Consider the following 27,316-nt stretch of genomic DNA (forward strand, 5'->3'; position numbering starts at 1 on the left):
ACTCATGCTCCAGTCCTGCACCAGCTCTGTTGCCCTTCTCTGGACACATTTCAGCACCTCAATGTCTTCATAGCAGTGAGGGGCCCAAAACTGAACACAGGATTTGAGATGCTGACACAGCAGTGCTGAGTACAAGACCACTGCTGTAGCAGTTCTTTTTAGAGAAAAATAGTAAGTGAATTTCAGGTAAAAATATCACAGCCCTAGAGCTGTTTTCCACTGGTGATAAAGCCTGCTCATTGTTGTTGTTTTCAATCCCCATGTATGTATGAATTTTTCTACAGTCATGCCTTCTGAAGAGATTGAGAAACAGAGATGAGTTATGGTAAGTAATTTAATTTAGTATCTATTAGAGCCAAAGACAATGACCTTGTCTGATACTCTCTATATTTGATTTATAATTATTCCTGTAGTGAATGTCCAGGCATCAATCAGTGGAAATGAAATGACTGTGTAGTATTTTGTGACATGAGAGATGGAGCATGGAAAAGCTGGACTTGGACTGTGTAAACTCTTCCCAGCTCCCCACGCTAATTTTATTGCCATGAACATGACTAATCCTAAAGGCACACACACACCTGATAACCTACATGCACCTCAGACTCAGAAACAGGATCTCACTTAATTGGTGAGAAAATAGAAGAAAATGTTATTGGCTTGCCTCAAGATTTACTGGTTGTTTTCACAACTAAAAGCTTTGCAATTGTTGACTTTAACCTTTTACAGGACCAGGTTATCATGTTATGCTCCTAGTTGCCAAATTTATTTAAGTACATTGCAGTAGGGAGCAAATCTCTAAATCAAACATGGTAGTTGGATCATATTAGAAAAAAATCCCCAACAATATAAGCAAGTATCTAACATAGCCAGTCAAGAGGAATTATTTAAGTCTTCAGGCAATGTAAGTGAGGCGTGCATTTTCTTTAGATTAATCCAAACATTTTAAACTGGGTTAATTTAGTTGTTTTCATCATAAATGCATTTGAAGAAAAGGTGTAAATATTATGTAAAGTTTTATTTAATGCAGCTTCTTTAGACATAAATTTGACGTTATAATATTTGATTGCTTCCTTCATTTACAAAACAAAGTTATGTTCTGATTTTTTAAATTGTTTTATTCTTTCTTTAGAAGCACCATTTAAGTATTTTCTGGAAATACATTTTAATTTTTTTTTTCATAATGAATAAATAATTAGTTATAAAAAAAAGTTCTTGATTCTTCCTGTTAAAAAAATTTACTGAAAACCATTATCTGGAGTAAAGATTATTAATAACAAACTTGAAAATAAAGTTACTATTAATTTTAAAATACTTTAACATGTATTTATGCCATATATGTGTGGAAATGGTTTTGTTTGATTTTTGAACACTTGGACATTTGAAAATAAGACATTAAATTGATACAAATAGGCTAACAACTGCTAGTTCTGCAAGCTTTGGTCTGTGTGTAAAAGTTCTCATACACATCACTGCAGTACCCTGTCTTTAAAGACCCTTATAATGCTTATGGAAGTGTAACACTGAGTTTAACAAAATCAGTGTGGCATTGTTTGAAATACAGTAAATGCAAATGCTTGTCTTGTAGTATACCTTCTTTTATTTTCTTTTTTCTGTACACTCAACTTTCTGTAATGTTTTCACTCTCAGAGTGGCCACCTATGGTGGCTGTTTATCCCAATGTGTATGCCCATGGGTAGGCAGCCTCCCTCTGTAATCCAAACAGAAATTTTCATTTAAACAAACCCAAGTCTGCTGATCCTATCTCAGCAGGTGTAAATTAAGAAACTTGTGAAATTGATGATAGCTTAGGGGCTTGCAAACTCCAGAGCTAAAATACTTGGCAAGATTAAATTAGGGACTGCTCTAATTAACAAAGGACATGCTAAACCAAAATAAGGGTAATTGCTGACAAATCATATTTAACTGGTGTAAAAACATGTTTCAAGATAACACAAAATGGCATGCCCTCAATTCAGCAAATGGGAAAATTTATAATCATTGTAGAACCTTTTAATTAATAGAACCTTTTAATTAGTAGAACTGTGACTTCTACCTTAAAAAAGAGATGGTGAATTTTGTGCAGAAAATGAGTATAGGGCCACTGGGAGGAGAGAGAATAAAGAAGCCTATTACTTTGGCATTTATGGGTCAAGTATCATGGTTCTCAAGTTTATAAAATTTGCCTTCTATTTGTCTGACATCCTATTCTTGTATTCAAAGACCTCCAAAGTTAAAATCAGAAGTGTTAAAAACTATTAAGAAGGTACATTTTCAAAAGCTGCAGCTTTTGTTGATAGGTGCACAAATTATTTCAGGTGGTGTTACTTGCAGAAGTCCAAATTAGAAAGAATACTTCTACAAATAAACTGTACTTATGCAAAAAGCTGTTAACAGGTGGGGTAGTGTAGAAGAGTGCAGAGGGGAAAACAATTTTTTTTTCTTTAATTCTTAATATCTTATCTCTGTGCACTCAGGTTTTGGCAGATTTTGGGGCTGAGGGCTATAAACCATAAAATGCTGAAGTCAGTCTAACTATGTTTATTTTATGTGTCTGGGAAGACAGAGAAATTGTAAGGAACAGAAAGTCAGGAGTTTTCTCAAAATGTACATCCTATCTTGAGTTTCTGTGCTTTGTCTGCAGTGTGTATCCTTTTTGGTAAAATAGTTTATATGTGGAGATAATAAATGGAAACAATGTAATACAGATGAACAGTTATTTTGTGTCACAGCAATTATTTTTACTAACTCAGTTACTTCCATCCCATTTGCAGACATACACATAAACACAGACATTTCTATTTTCTTTCTGTGTTTTGCAAGCCCCTTCCCCAAATACTAGGTTGGTGTCTGCCCCTCACATGATAATGGTATAAAGCAGAGTTACTTGTGTTCAAAATGGGAAACTTTTTTCATAAGTTAACTACTCTGGGCTGTATCTTTAGCAGGATCTCTGCATTTGAGTTCAGCACAGTGGTTAAACAGTTGATTTTCTGCAAAGCTTGGCCTTCAGGAGGAATTTTTCTGAAGACTTGCTAACTGGGGCCTTCAAAGTGAGATTTTGTGCCCAAATAAAAACCCTCAATAGAAGGCTGATGTGAAAGAGAGGTGAAAGCAAAAGTGCAGTTGGAGCATATTTGAATGTTCCATACTGGTTTGATGGGTTGAGCTGGTATGTGATGCCATGGGTGATGTAGATTTACAAGTGTTGAGCTGAATAGCTCATGTAGCATTTTAAATCCAAAGTAGGACTTGCTACTGCTCCACATCTTTTTTTGGGTGCAAGAGGATATTTTACTGCATCATTTGGGTGATACCTACATTGCACATGTGGGGCACAGTGGAAATCCTGTTTGCTGTTTGCTGCCTAAATGCTGCAGCTCAGGGAGTTAAGTGCAATGTTGGCCCAGCAGCTCCATCTGATCCAGTGGAACCCATTTCTCTCTGCTGCTGTCCTCGATGCAAGATAATTCTACAGGATTTTCTACAGAATCCTGTTTCTCCACCCTATCTCCAAACTGTGCTTTGTCTGCAGAATCACTTGGTCTTACCAGGAGGTAAGAACCTTGGAAAAACACCTGTGGGCCTCCTGGAGCCTGCTGATGTGCTACGGAAAGGGAGGAGTCAAAGAGCCTCAGTTTGTGGCAGCTTTGGTGACAACAAGTTTACACTGGCTTAGATGGCAAGTACAAAACTCGTAATTTTTAGTGATTGAAAAGTGGATATAGTGGAATAGAACAATAATTTCATTTTGTTGCATTATTAATAATAATAGAATGAGGGGGGATTGGCATCACTCTCTGATGAGGTAAATATGTTTTTTTAAAAGTGAGTTGTAAACATGGAAACACAAGTGTGTGCTTGCAGGGCTGAGGGGAAGCCTGAACAAACCCGGATTCTTCATTTCCTGGCACAATTTCTTGGGAAAAGATCTGTGGGAAACAGGGAATTTGCTGTCCATCTTTACCCTGGTGGAAGAATTGTTCTGCAAGAAAGTTCTTCTGCTCAATGTTTGCCCATTTTGTTACAGAGCTGAGGTCTTTTTAGTGTTAATAAAATATGGCACAGTGAGAAGACACTCAGAATCGTTGCAATATAATTAAGCACACAATGCCAAAAGAGTTTGGATTTCAGGCTGCTTCTGGGCCACCTGTCTTGGTTTCCTAACCTTCTGACCTCTGTCTGCCCTTTAGATGACAGATTAGCTGTGAACATCCTCTATAAAAGGAAATATGTTCTATAAAATTCACACCAGGGTTTCCAATTTAGTATCAGTCAGGACATCCTAAAATAAAATTTGTTTCAAAAATAGGTTGGAGGGGGGATGTCAGGGTTAAAAGCAAACAATCTACTGATGTCAGTTAATTCTGTGAGAAAACGTGCATGGAAAAGGGGTTTAGAGTTGTTCAGGTGCAGTAGTTTTTTTGCTGATGGGGAGTAAAGCAAAGCAAAACAATAATAGCATGTTCTGTGAATCAAGTGTGATAAAGAAGAGTTCCTATAGAGCAAAACAGGAAGTTTAAAAAAGGCCAAACAATTGATCTTTGAGAACAGGAATGATATTTTAATTTTAACCTTTTTTTTTGTTTTGGCTTTAATATAGAATTTACAAAGTGATGCAAATCATTGCCAGTAAATAGCATTTTAGTGTATAAAGTGCACACATGTTCATACATGAAGACATATGTGAATATATGAAATATATGAAAAATATGAAAATATTTTAAATATTTAAGTTTCTTTCTGCAAATGAAATACTGGGAGTTTTAGATACCTGTGGTGTGTAAATCAGGCTATTTATTTGCTTACACTGCTCCATATCTTCCCAGTATGTTTTGTTTCCCTGAGTTGTTCTGCAAAACCTTTGTCTAAACTTTTCTAAGAATTTTATTCTGAGGAGTTTTTTCCCCTTCCATTGTTAAGATTTATCCCTTGGAAATATTACTTTGCAGATTTCGTCTATAGTTGAGGAAGATTTTTTTGGAAGTCTATGCAAAAAACAATCAATTGCCTTACATCGTTAGTAGTATTTGGTCAAAAATTGAACTGTACCTTGACATACAGCTTATCTAGGCATTTACATCTTGAATACATTTATTTTTACAATATTATTACCATTTGTCTATTTTAATAAAATAAGATATCCTTGTGTACTTCATAATTAGATCTGATACAATCTGATAGTTTATCTGCCATTTAAAAACTGTCCTGCAGTGAAAATTACAGAAATGTATAATTGAATAATACATAATACAATATATTATATAAGTGCATAAATTAAAAATATTACTTCAATATTCAGAATAATCTTAGAGTCTTAGATATTTCTCTTCAATATTGGGGAAAAATGGTTTAACCAGCAGGTTAAATACTGTAATTGTTAAATATTATTCTTCTGAATATTTGGCTTCAACTTTCAGCCTGTGGGTCTTACTGCATCTTTGTTACTAGCCTGAAAAAATTTGCAGTTCCACTGTTTGCCATTCATGTTCTTAAAGAAAATGATCAAATCATTGCTTCAGCTCTTCTCTGTTAAGCTGAAAAGATTGATCAACTACAATTACATCAAAAAATGTGTACAGGAATGATTTAGGGGTTTGATGGTGCAGGATTTAGAGATTCAATGTTCTTTTTAACAAATTAGCTTGAAAACAGGTTATGCTTAAAAAAAACCAAAAGAAGGATGCAACATTGCCAAACATGGAGTTGAAGGAACTGCTGTGCTCCTGCTTTGTAATCTTAATTTTAAACACCTTAGAATCATTTTAGTGGCCCCTCTGGGCACAGAATTCACTAAGACTCCATATTAATTTGACGACTCTTTGCAGTGTTTCTGACCACCAGAGCAGAAGCGATTGCCTTTGCTCCTATGCTTGACTTTCATTTGCTTGTCTTAAAACCAGCTGGGGTTTCTTGTGTCCATGGTATCATGTGATCTTGATTGCTCTCTATCAGACAACTTCACCCTTTTTTAAACTTGCCTTTCCCCAGTCTTCACATCTTCCCTAGCGACTTCTATTTCTTCCAAAGTGTTAAGTTGGAGGTGATGAGAGCTGGTCCTGTAGGCTCCCACTAAAAACACGGTTTATGCCCTGGTACCTTGTGGTTGTGTTAGTCCAGTGCTGAGCATACCCTGCTCGTGAGCAGTGCCAGTGCTTTAGGATGGGAGTTACACAGCCAGCCTGGCTTTGCTTGCCACCTCAGGACGAGTGATGAGAGCATTGGGTGCAGCAAGCATGAAACTGCTTTAGTTTGGGGATCTGGGCATGCTGCACTGACACCATTTGTTACTGTCAGCTGGACTTGTAATGACATAAAAAAAAAAAATCTATCAAACCAGTTCCCGTAATGCAAACACACATAAATCAGCATATAATTATTGTTCTGAGCTTTCTTATTCACTTAGTACTGCTGTTTCATTTTATCCAGGATTTTTTAAAGGTTGACAGTTCCTATAGCATTAAAAATATCGCAGTTATATTTGTTATATGTTAATGATATAAACTGATTTTCCTTAAGTCTGAGTATTTTGTGGCATCCTCTGACCTGGAAATTGTGAAAATTCCTCTGCCACTTGCTTTTCTAACATGTAGTTCCAACCTGATTGAGCAAATAATATCAGAATTTAAAGCTTTATATAGAAGCATCCTTAAATATTTCTGAAAAAAATAGAATTTCATCAGCCTTATGATATGACTGCATCTGATTTATCATGCATAAAACAGACTACTGAGCTATTCATTGTACATTTCTTCTTTGCCCAAATTATAACAGAAAATTTATGATAATACTGTTAACATACTCTTTATTCTTGGTTTACTTAAAAATAATTGTCAATCTTTTTACACTGCATTTCTTTTAGGATTCTTTTATGGTTTTTATGGTTTTTATGATTTTTTAATGGTTGTAATTAGTTTTAGTCTATCTAAGTTTATTTACTTTTGAAATTATTTTTCTCTCAGATTGTGGCTTCTTGAGGAGCTGTCTCATTTACAAATTATTATGCTTTAAAAATATTTTCTTGCAGCTATTATCACTAAACTATGTTTAACTTTGTGACACTGACCCTTTAAGACAGCTGATACAGATGTGAGTCTCTGTGTGTTTTTGTGTGCACTTGTGTGCAGATATATGGGGAGGGCTCTTTTGTGATGTTTTTGGCAACATCAATTATGAAGTCTCCTACATGCTTCTTCTGCACCTTTTGTTTGGTTCTTAATTTCTGAAGATAAATTTTGAAAGACTGAGACCTGTTTAAGCCTGTGACCATTATGGAAATTGTAATGAGTATAATTTTCTAGTAAAAAAACAAAAACAAAAAAATTCCAAAACAAACAAACAAAAAAAACCTGGTAAAACTCTTGTTATGAAGATCTAGAAATGATCTAATCTTAGTGGCTCAGCTTTCATTATTAGTAATGTCTGCCAATCCCATTTAAGATTTCTGAATGAAATCTGAAGATTTTCTGAAGATTTTCTGTCCCACAAGGCTCTGTAACCCATCTTTCCCTGACTTTGTTTGCAATTTCACAACTGTCCCTCCTCTTGATGATGTGTACCTACCTTCTAGAGAAGAGTAGATAACACCAAAGGAGACCTGCAGCCTCTCTCTTTGCATCCTTGATTGACTCAAGATTTAGGCATTACCTCAGGGAAAAATGCTGCTGGGGGTCTCAAACCAACCTACATAAAAAAACCCAAACCAAACCAAAACAAAAAAAAAAAAAAAGAGCTTTGAAAGATTGGAGTGAACTTTAGTTAAGACCATGTTCCAATTTTTTTGAACGAGTAGGTAACACCCTGTAGTTTGATACCGAGCTGCACGCTGCTGAAAGCCTTTTCCATGTCTGACTGAGATGCAGGATGTGCGGGAAGCAGCATCTCCCCCTTTCCCAGCCTCGGGCACAGCAGCACGGCTCTGCTCCCGGGAGCGCAGGGAACAGCCCTCCCTGCGCCCGGAGCCGGGAGTGGAAACCAGCGTCAGGCTGGCATCCCCTCTGAATCTGCTCGAGATGGGCATGGGAATCTGGGAATCTGGCAATTGCCCAGCTGCTTTGGGATCACAGAATACGTGATGCTCTGATTCAACCAGCCACCTGAGGTAGGCAGAGAACACAAATAGGGAAATTTTTCTACTTGCTTGATTAGAGCAGTTACCTGCCCAGAGCAGCCCGAAAGGCAGAAGGTCTGTAGTATTTCCATTTCGAGTAATGCAGCTCCTTTGTAAAAGCACAAAGAAATAGACCCTGTAGCAACAGTTTGTAAAACGAGGAATACTGGGAAAGCAGAACAGCTCCTCCTTGGCCACAGATGCTTGACCTCTGTATCCCTTTATTTGGATGGCTGCATTTTTTCACCTTTATTTACTTACTGCATTTAGACAAGAACAGGGACACCCTGATGCTGCCTTTTTGTGTTTGGTTTAGGGTTTTTTTTTTTCCTTTTTATTCTATCATTGTGTTGCTCTCAGGTATTTGTTGCATCTGTTTCCTGTCAAGGAAGCTTAGTGCTGCCTTTTGTCCAGCAGGTGGAAGACTTGCTGCAGTATGTGTAGCTCAGCAGCCGGGCTATATATAAACATTTGAAAGAGGATATAGGAGGTTTAAGCCATTGAGGCAAAGAAATGCTGTTGAATAGACAGTTTTCAATTAATATGTTTGTGGTTCTTTTTTTGGTTTTTTTTTTGTTTGTTTGGTTTTTTTTTTTTTTCAATCACTGTGTTAGTCGAGGAGATATAATGGTAGGGTTAAAAGAAAGGCAATCTCTGCACCAAAATTTGAAAACCTGAATTCAGTAGTTGAATCCAGGGGATGCCACTCCTGGATTGGTAAATCCCAGGACTATAATTGGCTGTGTAAGGCCTGCTGGGTTTTGTTCTATATTCGTTGTGTCATCACAGCTGTAGGATGTAACCCTTCATGGAATACACTTCCCACAAGCAGTTGCAGTTGGCAGGATTAGAAATACTTCCTTGAAGCTCAGTGGGACAGTACCATTAATGTTTATTATGTTTTCTGATCAGGGAGAATACAATTGAAAACATTGGAGATATCTCTGTCCAGGGAATGTAGGGAAGGCCACAGGACTTACTGTGACTGGTGTGCAATTGAGCAGACAAGATATTGCTTCTGAACCTGTGAATGTTACCCAGCCTGTTGTGTTGTGTTGATCTTAGAGGTGCTCTAGAATGTGCCTAGAGATAGCTGATACAGGCAGAAAGAGATTTTTAAAGTTGCTTTTAAGAAGTAATTAGCTGTGTGAAGAAATTTATTTGCATAAAGTAGATAAGGGTTAGTTTAAATAATATGTGACATGCATTGTGCATGTTAAAGTGAAGTAATTTATGAAGAGATGAAGTAAGATCTGTAGTGATTTTTTTGGCTATGAAGCCATTAAAAATCATTATGTGATTAGTATGAACTAAAGGAAAAATTGAAAACTTATGTTTTATGGATAAGGTAAGGCCTTGGTTTTGCACAGAGAGCTGGAATGAGAACCAAGAACTAATGGATTAAACAGATCTAATAATACACATATACTTTTGAGTGCTTGGAATATGCTTGAAGTTGTGATCTTGGATTTCAGATCTCAATGATTTCCAGTATTTCAATGACTTGGTGGCTGAGAATTAATAATTAGACACAACGTTGTTTTCATCTGATAGAGTGTGGTTATTTGGGAGATGGGGATGGTTGTGGTGATTTCAAATGGATGAACAAATGCTACAGAAGAACAGTATGTGTGGTAAAAATGACAGGTTGAGTGTTTTGAGAGGCCCTTTTAGAGAAAAGGGGAAGACAAAGATGGTGTATTTCTGTTAGACTGAGATATACTTGTTTGCCAAGACTGGCTCTTTTTATCAAAGGTATTCAGCCCTTACTCCTAAGGAAATTCAGATGGGAGATGAGTCACCCTACTGAATGTCATAGTTGTAAGGTAGGCAGGTAGACTTTTTTTTGTTGTTGTTGTAAAAATTGTGGTCTAACTCTTCAGTGATTTTGTATATAAAACTATTACCACTTTTGTGCTGCTGTTTGATTACAAAAAATTTAATATTTTGGTCATTTATAATTCAGTGTCTGGGGTTGCAAAAAAATGCTGCAACTGTATGTAATAGGAAAGGAGGCATGTTAGTAGTAGACTGCTAGAGAGATACTCCTAACACTTATTAAATTTGTGATGTAAATGCTGTGAAAATAATGTTCTTTCTTCAGGTGAATTACTGCATATTTTAAGCTCTGTTTGATTTGAAAAGGTAGTTCTTTGTTAGTCTCTGTTTACAATATGATCATGTTCTATAGGTGGGCAAGATGTTGTGCCTGGGCAGCCCCTCTGCAACTTGGATCTCACAGCTGTGAGGCTGAGCTCACAAGAAGGCTGAATGTCTCACAAGGGATTAGATTAATGCCTCTGCTAGTTTTGTTGCTAAGAATGAGAATTTAAGGCCTAATGAAAGGCATTAGGGGATGAAACTTTCTGATTGCTAAATCTCATTGAAGCAATTCAGTTGTGTGTTCCATGATTTATAATGTTTGCATACAGAGAGAAATGTGCAACCATTGCTGATAATTGTATTGAAGTGATAGGTATGCTTTTCTTTTAATAACAAAATACTGTGAAACTCTTAGCCATTTTATTTAACTTATCAGAGATGAACTTATCTGTGAGATGAGAAACACTGTTCAGGCAAACCCTAAAGCCTTTCTGGTATTTGTTTTTGGAAGTTCTGTGAACTTACCTACAGCCATGAAAGATTATCTGTGTTTTAGAGAAAATGTTTCTGCTCAGTGACAGTGAGCTGGGATCCCACCTCTGCCCTTTCTTAGATGAATAAGCCTAGTCTTGTGCCAGACTCATGGAAATCACTTGGTAGGATTCTAGAGTCAGAATATATTTTTTTCCTTTGCTTGCCTTGGCACAGAACTTTCAGGATGTGCCATTGGTAGCTGTGATACAGTTTCAGCAAAGGAGGAAGAAAAAACCATTCAGATCAGCATTTTTGTCTGGCTACATATTTTCCCTGAAGCAAAGAATATGAAGTAGAAGCAGTTATTCTGACAACAGGGATGTCCTCTCTTAAGACACTGGTAATACAGTAGCCCCTTGTTTCCCCAATAATTAAGTCAGATGCTTTCTCTGTGCCTGCTTTATGCTCCTGCCATTGGTTGGATTGAGGAGTGGCATCAACAGAGGAATTCTGTGTTGTTTTAAGCCCTGTGCTTCACTGTGGCGCCAAGTCAAGTACCCTGCTGGAGTTCAGTGTCTTCCAGACTATTTGACCTATTTTAAAAATTGATGTGAGAGGATACAAAAGCCCTAATTTAGGGAGCAGCAGAGCGTTTGACAGCAGATTCATGTACATTCAGTATTCTGCCTTCTCTCTTAGTTGTTCTTCAACTAGTCCAGTATGTTCTGCTGCTTATATCATCAATATATCATTGATAAGGAGAAAGAAGAGGAACATTTTGGATTCATTGTTTCAATGTGTGTGGCGTATGCTTGGTTTGCTGCTGGACATGTGCCTGTAACTGGAAGTTTGTATGGCATCTTAATGATCCCACTACTTAGTCAAAAAAGGTGATGTGTAGGATCTTTACTACTTAGAGCACAGAAACACAGCATATCAAAGGGGCAATGCTCATATTAATTTTAAAGACTTGATAAACCTGCATGTAACTTTTTAGTGCCACAGGCTTTGTTCTAATGATGTATAGAACATGTCTGGTTTTATGCAACTTGAAATCATAAATCCAAGTATTTTTGGTTTTGGTCTAATTCTCTTTTAGAAAGAGATTTTCTTCCCTGTTCTAGAAGTTTGTACCGTATGGGCCTGTTTTAATTTTTGTCTTCTTTATACTTTCATTGTGGTGTAGCAGAACCTTCTGAGCATAATCAACACATTTATTTTTGGTAGAGTACTTTTCCAGGACTGTAGAAACAGTCTGTCCTGTATAGCTGCCTACGCTGGTGAGCGAGCCAGAAAACCTTTTAAATAAACAAAAAAAAACAACTGCAGAGTTTAACAGGGTGTATATTAAGATTAACCATAATTGTAATCAAATAGCCTTTCTACTCGTGTTCATCTGCCTTCATCTTTCTCACACATGAAATACTTGAAGTGGCAAAGATTTGAGGTGTAGTGTCTGACAGGCAGTAGCATCACTGTGCTTGTGTTGGCTTTTACAGGAATTGCACAACTGAGGCCATTATGCCATTCATGGATTTTATGTAGCAAGACAGTGCCGTAGCTGTCTCAGTAGATTGAACAGATTATCTGTTCAGTTACTTAAGAATGTCAGGGTGTGACACAGGCAGGAGGCTTCCAGGAGGCTTCCAGGAGGCCCGGAGCTCTGGAGCTGCACAGTGTCCCCAGGCAGTCCCTGGTCAGGAGTGGGGCAGCAGGGCAGCCTTGGGGATGGGGCACCTCCCTGGGGATCGGGCACCTCCCTGGGGCTGGGGACAAGCCCTGCAGCCCGACCAGGCAGGGTCTGACAGCCCCAGGGGTGCTGAGACCCGGGCAGAGGGTGGGTCCTGGGTTAGGGACACGGAGCCCTTGTAGTGCCATCAAAGCCCCAGCACTGAATGGCTTGGCACTACTTGATTCTTGATTTTTTTTGAGTTTCATGCTGTCGCTCTTTTCAGGAGAGACCCTGTTGAAAAGACATGGGAAGAATTCAAAACCATCTGGCAGTTTTGGAATAGGGAAAACACAGAGCAGTTCACTACACTTTTGGTAAAAGGCACAGGTTTCTTCTGGAGGAAAACAGCTGCTGTAGAAGACTTGCATCCCGATTGCAAGAGATAATTTGAAAGGTGTTAAAAGTGCCACTGAATTTTTCATTTTAATTTTTGCCATTTTATAGTTCATTCCTGCAAACAGGTATGAGTTCATACACTATTTACTAGAATGCAGGGTATAAACAGGATGTTTTCTTCATCACCTGCTAAGTGGGAAGTGCTTGGGGGCTAAAGTCTAGCAGGGGGATGAGAAACTTGATTTATGTACGTCCTCGAATTTTTAACAGTTAAACTGGTGCAATTGTGCTTGGAAATCTTCTTTTCAGTTGAAGTTATGAATAAAAATCCAGGGTATTTTTTTCTAATATCAGCTGACTCTAATTTGAGTCAGCAGGCATTCATACTTTAAGAATACCTTTTACAAGGTGTAACTAGAAATTCACAGAAAGATAGCTGAAAGGATATTTTTGCTAATTTGGTTTATTGAAACAGAAACATTCTCTACAATAACGGAATTTCAGTGTAAGTCTGGAAGAAAAGTATTTGTGTCATTTGTCCATATATACATTTATTCTTGGTAAAATCTGTTTACAGATTTTGAACTCGGTTCTTCATGGCAGCAGAGTACTTGGGGTTTGAACAGACTATGCCCTCTCTAATTAAAGTGAAATTTGCACTGAACTATTCTTGTTCTTCTTCTGTGGCTAAGTAGGAGTTGTCTCTTGGCAGAGAATATTGATTTGGTGCATCAGTACACTGTCAAATAACTCCTCTTTTACCTTAATACAAAATTTTATATTTTCAGTCTATCTTTATTTTGCTTTCATTCCTGTTTTTTTCATCACATTCTTTGGCATTTACCTCTCTATATCAACAGTGAAGATAATGGCAAGGAGTATTTTTTGTCTGATAGTATAGAATATTTCTTTCATTTTTTCCATTCAGTTGTTTATGTTCTATTTCTATTATGTTTTCTTTTGACTTTTCATATGGATTACTTTAAGATGTTCTTGCTACATGGTAAGCCCATATAGGGAGGCTACAAGGGATATTTCTAGAAGCAAATCATGCCACCACACTGCTATTTGGCATAGGTGGCATTACAAAGATTGCTGCTTCTTTGAGATCTTATTGAAAACAGAATTTGATGGGTGGTCAGTCACAGGACCTCATTCTAGGTTCTGGACAGAGACTTTAATACACAAAGAGGTAGAACTTTCCAGACTTCCCTTTCATTAGGGCATGGATATTGCACTGTACATTGGTCTGTGCCAACAGATGGAGCAGGACCTTCAGGGGTTCTGCAGCTTCCTCACTGCAGATGGAGAATCACTCCTGTCAGAATTTGTCTAGCTTGCAGCTGGAATACTGTCATTTTAGGACCCCAGACCAAAAAAAGACAACAATAAACTGGGGTGTGTTCATGAAGAGCCACTGGGGCAGCTGGGGAGCCTGTTTCATGTGACTTCATTGGGACAGTGTGTTTAGGGAGGAAAGGTCTCAATACTGATTTTCTTACAGCACAGGAAAAACACAAAGCCCTCTGACAGAGCAAAGAGACTTATTTCCCTGGGCAACAAAATGAACCATGAGATTCTACCCTTAATGTATCTTTGGGACTCAAGTATGTGAAACCACATTTTAATTTAGGGTAGAATCTCAGAGCAGATTGTACTGCTCCCCTCACTCACTGGTGACCTCTCTGCAGGACCATTTCTCTTATAGGAATCTCAGACCATTAAGAGATTTTTGTGTTTATGATATCTTTATAGCTGTTATGAAAAATGAATCCTGATGTCATCGGGGGTGAGAAGCTCTCTTTCACCTCCGGGTGGCACTGCTTAAAAACTGTTCTGTTTGCTTTAAAGGTCTCTGTAGAAACTGTCCATGGCACGTTCCACAACTAGAGTAGCTGGCATCATCCTGGACAACAGAAAAACTGGTAAGTGAGGCAAGCTTCTGATTACAAACCACAGACACAGAGGGAGCTCAAAGGTTTTGTCACTTTGTACCCATTTTCCATATTCTACAATTTCAGATTGCTGTTTTTCTGAACACATATTATTAGTATTCTGATTGTTTTCTGTATGTTGCTTGATAAAGGTTTTAGTACTGTTTTTACATGCACTGTTTATATGAAGTTATTCTTAGCTGCTGATAAATGATCAAGGGGGAATCACACCAGGAAATACCATTCTGAACATCTGCCTGCTCCAGACAAATACTGTGACATATGCTCTTACACTTTTCAAATATTATATCCTTCCATTGTCAGAGAAAGTCAAGAGTTCCATCTCCAAGTTTCTTAGAAGTTGTAACTGAGCATCTGAAAAAAAAATCACTATATTAAAAAGAATTTCGGGTTTTCATTTTATTTGTATCTGGTTTGCAAGTTGTCAGGGCACTGCTGGTTAGTCTCTTCAGGACTGCCCATGTGAGAGTGGGCATAAGTGGACATTCAGTTATTCTCAGTGAAAGCTGAGAATCTCACTTTTTCTGGTATTTTAAGGAAGATAACACAGGCTATGAAAACCACGAGGAAACTGAGACCACTGTTGGTGTTTCCTAGTCACAAGCTGTACAGATATTGTCATCTTTTACACTTTGGCTTCCATAATCCCACCTCAACAGCAGGTCCTCACTGAATGAGAGAAAAGCTTAGGGCGGATGCAAGTTATGGTGTTCCCTAGATTCTGCAGTCATTTGCTTAGGTTGGGGAGAGGCTACTTTATTCCTGCATTTGAAACAATCTGTCACTGATCTGTTGGTGAAATGCAGAGGTAGAATATGGGAGGAGGTCTGAAGAAGATCAGATACACAGTGGGGGAAGGAGGAATTATTGCTGCACTTAAAAGTAAAATCTTATGAGCTGAGTGTTTATTTATTTTAATTGTAGATCACTGTAAATTTTGTAACTCTTAAAAGAATTCATGTATATTTAACTTTATGCTTTTCTGAATTTTTCCTTTTCTTATGGTGCTGGAAAGAAAACCTGCGAAGAATACTGAAAAGAGAAGAAAAACTATCTCAGGACTTGGCCAGGATATATGCTTTGCTATCTTGTTCTTTAAAACCTGTTTCTATTTCAGACAAAAAGTTGTTCATCTACACACTGAAATATGAATGTGTTGTGTGCTGTATTTTAGGCATTATATTATACCCTGATTCACCAGTGTGCTCCTCTGTTTTCATGTAACTGCAACAATTTAAATAGAACAGTATTCTAAGCTAAGTGCTTTTCTGTAATATTCTCAGTAATGCAGTATCATACCTGTCATGTAATTCCAAATAAGTAATATAGCCTTTTGTTACATAATTTCATAATTCTGATAGGTTGTTAGGGCTGGGTGTAGGATTTAGAACTGCTCTTAAGCTCTCCTAAATATGATCTTGGATTTTCACAGTTCCTGAGCCTTCAGCAAGTCATGTATTCTTGAAACACCAAGCCCTTTACCTGATGTCTAACTCTAACAAATAAATCTGTACCACTGTGGTCAGAGGAATGTGGCATTTCTCTCAGTTACTGTACCCTCAAATAATTTGTCTCTCTGGTGCCTTAATCTTTGCCTTTTCCCACATTTAATACATCTAATACAGTTTTGCATGGAAGTCTTGTAAACTTCATTAACTAAGGTTTGTGCAATGTTTTGCACAATACTCACAAGCTATTATATGACTATTGGAGGTGTAGAATAAGATCTTAAATAAACAATGTTTTCAAAAGCTGAAATAAAAACTTTCTCTATAGTGTTGAACTACATTGCGAAAGGAAACATTTGTACAAGGCAAAGTGCACAGTACAGAAGACACAGGTTACAGGATACCATTTGCACAGCACTCAAAGGTTGCCAACTGAAACTCTGACAATGGAATAATCAGGCATTTGCTGGAGTATTCAATATGTGTTTGCTGTTGCTATAGGTGGTGTAGAAAATTATACTGAACTAACACCAACTTTTGTTTTCAGGTAGGGCAATAGCATTTGGAACACATTGTGGCTGGAATATGTGTGAGCAGAAAGAAGCAGTATCCGTCATTTGAACACTCTGTATCTGACTTTGGTTTTTCTCTCACCTGTTACAACACTTCAAGGATTGTGGTTGCTAGCAACTTGCTTTCCAGAGCACCAGGTACTACCTCTTTCCCTCGTTTCCCAATTATTATTCTATAGCATGATAATATATTAATAATATGAATTTATATTCTGATTAAGCTACTGCATATTAAATTTATGGTTGTTTGGCTTTTGGTTTTTTAAAGAGATTGTGTCAAAATATTTGTTTTTAACATTTTGAAAAATGTTAATTTTTTAAAATGCATACATTGTTCTGTCTGATATTTTCTATGTCAGACTAGGAAAGACGTATGTAAATACTTTTAAATTTGACTGGGAAAGTTAATCACATTACTTCATGTATAGTTTTCTTACTCTTTAATTCCATATCCACAGGATCAGAGGCGTGGCAACTTTCTTTGGCTTCAGTCACAGCCTCTTTTTTCTTCTGCATTTTTACCTATTCTTACTTTGCATTTTTAGTCAAGATGCAATACTTTGTTGAAAATTATTTTTCAGAATTGTTAGCAATTTCACCACTTGAACATCTCAAATGACATTAAAAGAGTTTAATTTGTAGAAATTTTGACCTAAAATTTTGAAGGGTCCTATAAATGATATTGGAATATAGACAAACTGAAACCACTGGCTTACCAGCTTAGGTGATAAATTTTCTCCCATATTTTACTTAGCTCATGAAAAAGATAGTGCCTTATACTCAGGGGTGCCAGCAGTGATCCTGAGCACAGTAATTGTCTATTTTGTCCTCTTTTTTTTTCTGTCACATACTGTTATTGCCTCTTGGCTGAATATGGGATTTACATTACCAAGGAATGGTAGCTATTTGTCAGTGCTGTTATATAGTATTATAAATTCAAGTTCATGGATTTTTCTAACCTGGCAGAATATATTAAGAGTATTCCATCCAAATGACATTGCTGAGTGGCCAGATGCATCTTGAAAATATTGCTTTCAGCATTAGAGAAAAACAGACAATAAAGCCTCTTCTTTCTCTCTAGATAAAAAAAATCCAAAAAACCTGCCTGAAAGATTTGTAGCAAAGTGATCCATCTTTGTGTGTCCCAAGCTCTTATTCTGGGAGATTGCATCTATGGCTGTGTACCTCCTTTAGGAATAGGATGACAAAACACACAAGCTGTGGCTCTGTGTGATTATTGGAGGAAAAGCTTTGAAACACCTCTTGAGAGGTTAGATATTTTCTTTAGAAGCTTCTTTATTCAAGCATCCTGTTGTGCTTGCTGTATTAGTTGGGCTTTACTATGAATTTCCAGTGATCTGTTTGAAGTGTTCTGTTTTGAAAAGAGAACAAAGTCATATTCCTTCTACTGGAATTTATTATTATTATTAAATTATACAATTCTTGTTTTACCAACCTTTCACAGTTTTCACACAGCACGTGCTGATGTAGACTACTCTTGTCTACACAGGAAAATCATAGAGTTATGAACAGTACAAACAGTAACATCAACTGCAGCTGTAGAGCAAAGCCTACCTACCAGTGTGAAATCAGGTCTCACTGTGCTGGGCATTGTAAGAACAACTTGTTGAACTTCTGTCACAGTGCTCACAGGCTAAGTATGGAGAGGCAAAGTGTGATGAAGGGATAGAAGCTTTTTACCTGCCATACCCTCTAGATCCTATTTTTTAGTCTAAGTGACATGGCTTAGAAACATTGAACCATAAAGAACTGTGAGTATTAAGGTTATAAAGCAGACTTTAAAGGCCTAAAAAGATCGTCTAATTGGTTGGGTGGAACCTCTTCAGTCAGGTACTTCATTTTTGTTTTGTAGTGCATGAAGCCAGTTTACTCAAAAGCAATTTATGACTAGTACATACAGTGGTTTCAGAAGACAAAAGACATGTTTCATTGAAGGATTTGTTCTGTGTAAAGAAGTCAATGTGTCAATTTTAATAGTGTTAAATTGCAAAAAATTCTCGGGTACCAGCCTTCAAAGTGCGAGGCTGGGAAAATAGTGGCCTTCCTTACACTTGGACTTGCATCTTTATGTAGAGACATGTATTTTGTTATCCCCGTTGCCAAAGAGCCTGTCTGGATGATGCTATCACTGATCTCACTTTTGGACTCAGTAAATTAAAATGGAAACCAGTGCATGAATGATTTTAGCTTTTTATATTGCTTTAGAATGATACCGACCTGACTTGAGTTTTTTGAAAGTCACGCTCAAATTCTGTGTTTAGGAAATATGAAAATATTTGTGCCAAGTAGGACATGAAGCAGCAAAAAAAGCCATGAATCACTCCAGAATAAGCAGCAGTAAACACATTTTACTGAGATTGGGATGGTATGGACCTGCCTTATTGCAGAATTGAATTTAGCAGTACAATTTTATTTTGATTTTGCTCCAGCTATGCTATGCAGAGATAGATTTGGAGCTGACATACATCTCAAAGCTGAGTATATAAACACAGCAAGTTTGTCTCTGCCTTTCTAGATAAACAATTCTGGAGACACAGAATTCTCCTGTGAGGTTCCTAGATTCCTGTCTTGGGACTGCAGACACAGTGGGTGGATTTAAGTGTTGTTGATATGCTTAAAAGGAAAGGATACTCTACTTCTCTTGATTGTGCTAAGGGATGATTGCTAATACTGAGAGGAATGACATAGCCATGTTCATGTTTATAGTGCTGAAGTTATCTTAAACAACCTAGTGGTAGCAAAATACACACTCAGATGTTATTATCTTCTTTCCTATGATATAAACAATTTTATTTACACATCAAAAAGGAAGTGTTTTTTTTTTTTTTTGTCCAGTTATAACCCTTTAAAAATGCCTTAAGGAGCCCCTTCCTTGCTGTAGTGAATATTCAATGCACTTACTCTTTGTGTCATGGCAACACGTGCTTTCAGTTTCTTGGAATGTGTTCTTCTGTCTTGGCATCAGTTGTGTCAGCACCACCTGGAAAATAAACAGCACCCTTGGAGACTGTAAACAAAACATGGGAACACCATAGAGCTTGTGTGATTGCATTTTGTGTTCTGGTATGTGATAGAGATCACCCAGGAATGGCTTGTCAGATCATAGTTGTACACTATTCAGTGATGCAAATAGCTGCCCATGAGATTTGATCCAAATGATAGCACAGAAAAAGTATTTGCTACTGTGCAAGGAAGAGATTATGTTTTAACAATAGAAATATGACTGAAAATAGATGATGGAAGAACTGTAAATTTTAACTTGACCTCTGTTTTTCTTGTTTTCCTTATGCTTTCCTTATGAAATGTTTCAAATGAATACATAATTATAAAATTTCATTTTCTATCTAAAATGTCACAATTGTTGTGTGGACAGTTCAAACAGATAATGCAAAACAAGGCTAAACTTGAGGACACATAGAAGAAGTACCTGCAGATGGTTTAAAAACAGTTAATAAATTTATTTCCCAAGTAAGTGTGCACTGCAGCATTATTGTAGACACATTAGAGCACAATTTTTAAAACCATTTTAATCCTTATAATTAGCTTCATGTGTCTGTCCTGCTTTGCTGTTATGCTGGCCATAATCCTCTATATTTCATGAAAGCCTCTCTGTTCAGTGGCATATTTCAGGAATTCTTTTCTGGTCCTTTTAATCTCTCCCTAATCTTACAGGTGGGAGAGTGAGCAAGTGGCTTGGTCCGTGCTTGGTTGGTGGCTGAGATTAAACCATGACAGTGATGCATCCTCCATGGTATTGGAAACTGGTCTGTTCAAATCTTAAATATGACTTAATCTGTGCCGGTTTAGTAGAGTAAAAGGAACAGCCTAAAGCAATGAGCAAGAAAAGTAAACTAAAATAGAGACAAACAGAAATGATACTGAGAATTAATTATTATTTTTCACAACTAGGCCAATGTAGCTTTCAGGTAACAAATTTGAAAGGAAAATGTTGAAACATTGGGTTTTTTCCTCACAGAACTTGAAACTGTGAAAATCTTTATCATACCTGTCATGGATGCTCAAAAGTATAAAGAGATAAAGGAAGGAATAAGGAAAAGCGAATGGAGAATCTATTCATCAACAACTATTGTACACTATGATCTGTAAGCAACCTCTTAGGATGCCTCTCATAACTTGGATTTTTGCAAGTTGGATGGGCCAGAGAAAATATCTGTGATAGATGCTATATTTATGGGCTTTCTCCCTAAGATTCTGCTGGTCACAGATTCTTCCTAAGCTTCTTTTTGGTCTGGCTTAGCCCCAAAGGCTCAAGTTCAAAAATTTATTTCTTCGCAAAGATGAGAACCTTGCTTTTGCCGTCCTGGCACAGGAGGATAGTAGCACGTAAACTGGGCATTGTTGCTGTGAAGATACAAACAAGTCATGGTATTTTAGCACAATGACTTAAAGCTAACACTCCTTCCTCCACCCCCAGGTTTTGTTCTTGACATATGACCCAACAGGACTGTTTAATTCCACCATATACCCAATGTGTATGGATTTCTGAAGACTATGTGTCAGGGTGGAGCTGTCTGAGATACCTTCACCCACAAATTGTTAGGGTGAACTCTTTGAAACATAACACATTAGCAGGAACCTTCAGTGTAACATTCCTCTGAAGCAGCATGTTCCACATAATTTCTGTTTTGTACAGAAATGCCTTCTCTGCCCCTTAGCCACAGCACACTCTACTGTGTTTCATGCCAGCATTGCTCCTTCTGATATATTCCTTTACTAGATTGCAGGTAACTCAGTGCTAGACTTTAGCTTTCTAAATATCACAAAGATGTCATTAATTTCTTCTGTGCCTAAATAAGAACACAGTCATCAGGAATAAAAAATTAATAGGAAACAATAGAACTGAGAAGACCAAAGACAATGCAACATTATAAGAAAATACATCCCAAAACTTCTATATCTACTCTGCGGTTTCCAACAGCATGCCTGTGATACGGATCTTTTTCCCAGTGATTTACATTCACCAAGCAGTGAAAATGTTGTACTTTTCCCAACCATTTGAATATGCAGGCCCACTCATCTTAAAAATAATTCAGCTTTGAGTTTGTCTTTTTGTTCCTTTGACGGCTTTGTTACAAAGCAGTGCTCTTCTCAATGTGAGGGTGCTTTGGTCCCCTTCTAACTGAGTATCTATTGTGCATCTTTTATTAGTCTCTTCAGTCAGCAAAGGCCCTATTGTTATATAGTGATCTAGGTCCCCAAATTCAGATGGTACTTTATGACAAATTCAGACCATAATTGTGTTTTGTTCTAGTAGGACAGAGGATGTAACATGTTCAACATTATATTTGCACTTCATTCCAAATATATTTTGACCTCGGTTCTCTGCAGGAAGGTGCTGAGGCCTTTATTCTAACAATATACTTCACTGTTAAAATCAGGTACCTAAATTTATTTTAAATCTCAGAATTTACAGAAAGAGAAGGTCAAATCAAGAGCTGAGAACTCAAAGTTCATAATTTAAAAAGCTTTAAAAGTTTATTGACTTTTCTCACTGTCATCAGCCTAAATGACAATTATTTTCTAATGAACAGTTTTATCAGCATCTCAGAAACACCCAAAGAGAGGATTCTCCAGTGCATTGTAAAATGTTATATAAAAGTATTTTATAATTTTTGCATTAAGATACTTTTAGAGCACCACTTCATGTGTTATTTCACTAAATAGAATGTACTGTCTACCAACTGCATAATTTTCTCCTATTACAGCTACACTTGTCCAGTTTAAGAAAGTTGCTTAGTTAGTTTTTTTAAATATAATTAGTAAGATCAGGAATATAGCTATTTCTCATCAGTTTTGTGTTTCTGCATAATATGAACTCTGGTTGGTTACCATTTATGTAATCTTGGTTTTGAATTTTGAGAATGTTTATGAATTTCCATTTTGGCATTTTTATGAAAATAGTTAGGACAGCAGTGGTGTAGAGCTTCATTTATTGAAAAAAATTACTTCTGAAATTCTTCTGCAATCAGAAAACATTCAAACCCTGCTATGGACAAACAGATAAAGGCACATTTTATTGGAAGCCTGAATGGAGCAACATCTAGAAAAGTTTGAGCAGGAGACAAAGAATGTTGTTGAAAGCTGCTACACTAGACAGCTCATACCAGGTTTGGTAGTAGTTGAAGGTGTTAAACATTGCACAAGATCTGCTTGACTTGACCTTAGGCTTTGATCTTGTTAATCACTAAGGAGTTTTCCTCCCCTTAATTTTGACTTCCGGTAGGCAAGGCTATAAACATAAATTCTCTTACGTACTTTAATCCACTGGGTCTTCCTGTCAGATCAATTTGTAAGGTATTATAATAGAAGCTGAACCATTCAGATAGTAGGAGCTCTTAGATCAACACTGTGCACAATTCTATGTGTTTAGATCATTTGTAGCTCTACATTTATTATCAAATTGCTCCAGAATACTGAGTAGCATTAGCTGGTGAAAAAAATCCCAGGTAACTGAAGCAGGGCAAAAAGGATACTGGTGAACAGGAAATACTGAAAAGCTCTTGCCCATTATGCAGTTTTCTTCATGTGAAAGATGCACATTCATAATCTTCCCTTTAGTTTTCTAGTTGAGAATTCCTTCTGTATTCCCAGCTGATTTTAAATTTCTTGAGACTTGTTAGACAGCAGCCTGAATGTTCTCTCTGCAGGCAAATGATAAACATGGACATCACTGCTTGGGAAAGTGGCCTGCTGCTGAGATCTCCTCAGCAGCACCACTTGTGAACATGCCAGGTTGCCTTCTGCTGGCTTCCCATACAATTTTTACTCAGGTTACCCAAAAGGCATTTGATGGCCTGGTCACAGATAGATTTTACTGCTTTAATCTGTATTTAAGACTTTCTTGTGGAAAAAGGAGTTATCCTAAAAAAGCTTGGATTGTGGTGGAAATAATATTTTTTTAGACTTTGCTGAAATATGCTAATAGAAAAATTTCCACCTTTCTGACTTTTCATCTTCTCAGGACAAGTTTCAGTAGAAAAGACAATTTGTTGTTCCAGTTGAACATTTACTAACAATTTGTGATGTTGAGTGTAAAACAAAAACCTGATTTAAAACCTGTCATTAAACCAAGAACCTGTGCCACGCACACTTCTGCTTTTTGGAAGAAAAAAACAACACGTGGCAAAAGAAAACCAAAGTATTCAATACAATATTGGGGACTATACATACACTGTCTTGACAAGTACAGTTTCATACCTTTGATATGATGGACAAATATGCACATAAAAATTACATTTTGGCTACTGGAAACTTAAAGAATTTGGATTAGTCTTGACTATCTTATTCCGACAGAAAAAAAATCCAGTTTTTGTAGTAACTGAGTGGAAACTTAACGGAAAGGTTTTTTTCTGTGTAATTATTTTGTGCCTAAAATAGTTTTCAATGTTGCACTCTTGTGGAAATTCCAGACTATTAGATTTACTTTATTATTCTCTACTCTTAATGAGTGAGAAATTCAAAGCATATTGCCAGCTACACTTTTAGGCAGATATTTTTCTTGAAGTACATTTTATCAACTTATAGGCAAACTTAACACAAATCAAAATATATTTTGTGGTTTAGCTTGTTATATTAAACTATTGACCTTTCTACCATGGCAAAATGAAAAGAAATAAGGCTGTGACCATTTTGTAACAAGGAAAAGTGCCCATTAGGACAGATGGCTTACTTGTGTTCAAAAAAAGAATTTTTTTTGAAGCAGCATAACACATAGCAGCTTAGATGATGCATATTCTCCGCTTTCCAATTAGTCTTTCCAAAACTAACAATCCAGGATTTGAATGTTCATTAACCTTGTTGTGTGAGCTGCCCAGACATCAGTCTTTAAAGGCTGGAACTGCAGTTATTTCAGTGAAAAATGAGAATCTAAGTGTTGTGAGAGTTGCCTGCAGATTGTTTAATGGTGGCTTCAAAATAACAACAAGGGTAGAGAAAAACAAATTAGCTAATTTATTCAGACTCTGACACAGCTTTTGTGCTGTTCTCAGACTGAGCTCTGTGGTCCTTAAATTCCAATAGCCATTATACAATCTTATATCCCATGACAAAGCCTGTCCTCTTCTTTATTTTGCAGTATTAAAAACTGTGAGTGAGCATGCAATAGATATCTAATGTCCATAATTCATGATTTTGTGTGCTAAAACCCCCAGGCAACAACACATAACAAATCCTGCTGCCATTTGCACCTTAGATTACTTGCTGTGTGATTTAGGGATTACAATAAATTTTAGAAAGAATTATTTTAATTTCTGGAAGTGGGCTAGCCAATAGACAAGTTGCTTTCTCTTATATGCCAATGTCTGTTTAGAAGTCTTTGCATTCCAATCCTCTGTCCAGTGTTACCCTGTGGAAAGATGTTGATAGGTAACTCCAGCAGCAAAGGAGAGGAAGAATTTCTCCTCCTCCCTTTTTTTGAGACAGCTCTTGCTTTTTGGCTGTTTCTGTGGCCTTTACACCTTGACCCTCATCTGACACATTTGCAACAGAAAAGGACCCATGAAAATATTATTCTGCCTCTAGACTGTTGCCTGGATGTGGAAGAACAAGTAATGCCTTAAAGCAGAAGGCTCTGCTGTGCTGGTGAGATTACTTAATTTTTTTTCTCCTCCTAGGTAGGAGTAATTTCATTACTTTTTGCAATGAAATTGTTGGTTTTGTGCAGATAAAAGTGATAAAAATCCTGGGAAAATCTCAGCTTTACTTGGCATTAGTACATATTTAGCATGTGAAAGATAATGTTTCCAAATCTAAAGACAGAAGGAAAAAGTAAAAGAAAAACCAATTCCCAGTACAAGAAAGACATGGACCTTCTGGCATAAGTCCCTCAAAGGGTCACTAAGATGATTAGGGGATTGGTGGAGTACCTAATATTTAAAGAGGGGCTGAGAGACCTTGAGAAAAGTCAGGGGGAGGTTGTTAATGCATATAAATAGCTAATGGGCAGGGAGTGGAGGAGATGAATCCAAACTCTTCAGAGGTATCGAGAAAGAAAAAACAGCACAAATTGAAATATGGGAAGTTTCATGGGAACATAAGAAAATATTATTTTAATGTGAGGATGATGAAGTACAGGTTGCTCAGAGAGAGGGGTGTCTCATCCTTGGAAATACTCAAAAGCCATCTAGACATGGTTCCAGGCAACCTGCTGTGGCTGACCCTGCTCTGGGCTGTGGGTTGAATTAGGTGACCTCCAGAGGCACTTTCCATCAGCTGCTCTGTGATGCCAAGTAAAAACCCTTTCAAACTGTTTTAATGGTCTGTTTATACTGATCTGAATGGACACCAATATCTGCTGGTTTATGTGTCTTAAGAGGCATTTGTAACAAATAAATGAATTTTTGATGTACAGGCAATTTATTCTGGGTATTAAAGGACTAACTGGTACTTGCTTCCTTTCTTATAAAAGAGAACAATATTCTTTGTTCTGTATGTGTAAGTCAGTGCATTTGACTGTATGCTGTAGCCTAATTTTGCATCTATTTTAGAGTAATTATATGCTATATCCGCTTTTATAAAACAAGAATTTGCACAACATTCATAATATTCGAGAAATTATCTGCACTGGGATCTTGGGTGTTAAAAAGCTGGAATATTTCCAGAAACTTATAGGATCTGGGTTTGTGTTATGATGTTCTCATGTAGAATCATAAAATTATTTGTAGTTGTGCAACATGAGTTTCTAAAGTCATCCTCTAAACTTTAACTATCAACTTAATCTGAACTGATGCAAGCGGAATATGTTTCTTTCTTTCTTGCCTGGCTTGAAACCCTGTATGATCATTCAAGTGAAACAAGTAAATAACTGCTTGCATTATAAGTAGTTAAAGAATAATGCTATCATCAATTCTGAAAATTAAGCCTGCAGTTCTATGTTTGTGTCACAGAAGTATTAATTCTCTTCAAGCTAACATTCCTTCACAGGCCAAGTCAGAGTGAAAACCATATGAAAAATGTTGAAGTTTGCAAGTGAGTACACAGGGAAGTGATTTATCTCAGCAGGGAGGGAGCTAATCTCTTTCCAGTTTTTGTCTGGAAATTGATGGGTTTGTTTCATAGATAAGGCTCTGGCATCAAAGACAAACTGAAAAGAGGCACTGCAAAAGGCTTATGGGTGTGGACAGTATCTGTCAGTTCTAGCACAAGAGCAGATTTAGTCATCAGTTATAAATATCTTGATGAAGTTAAGTGATTTGAATAAATTTGTATGACATTTCAGAAGTGCTGTTTTCCCAGTCTGATATTAAAATATGAGCAAATACAGAATGACACATGACTGAAATGACAAATTTCAAATTTATATGTTTTGAGGTTGTCTTTGCCAGAGGTTGGGGCTGACACAGAAAATTTCCTGAGCATTGTACATCCTAGAGCATTTTGCAATAGGATGCATTCCAGAAATATTTTGCAAACTTTATGCTTTAAAAAGTCATTGTCATTCTTAGATGTTAACAGAGATCTTGAAAGCACTAGCTCAAATTCACTGTTGGTATAGTGGGTTTTACTCAAATCTCTGCTTTTTAGAAAGAAAAAACAGGATTCTGCAGGAG

At 37.0% G+C, this 27,316-nt stretch overlaps 1 protein-coding gene across 1 annotated transcript in view; it reads left to right on the top strand.

Annotated features, from left to right (window-relative positions):
- Window positions 1-27,316, top strand: part of RP1 (RP1 axonemal microtubule associated) — a 205,521-nt gene continuing 178,205 nt past the window's right edge. The window contains exons 1-5 of the mRNA XM_064425911.1: window positions 1-171; window positions 285-325; window positions 3,533-3,679; window positions 14,604-14,677; window positions 16,703-16,865. The gene's annotated coding sequence lies outside the window, so the exon portion shown is untranslated. The remainder of the gene's footprint in view (window positions 172-284; window positions 326-3,532; window positions 3,680-14,603; window positions 14,678-16,702; window positions 16,866-27,316) is intronic.

Source organism: Passer domesticus, chromosome 1 (genome assembly GCF_036417665.1).
Source record: "Passer domesticus isolate bPasDom1 chromosome 1, bPasDom1.hap1, whole genome shotgun sequence".
Classification (NCBI taxonomy): Eukaryota; Metazoa; Chordata; class Aves; order Passeriformes; family Passeridae; genus Passer; species Passer domesticus.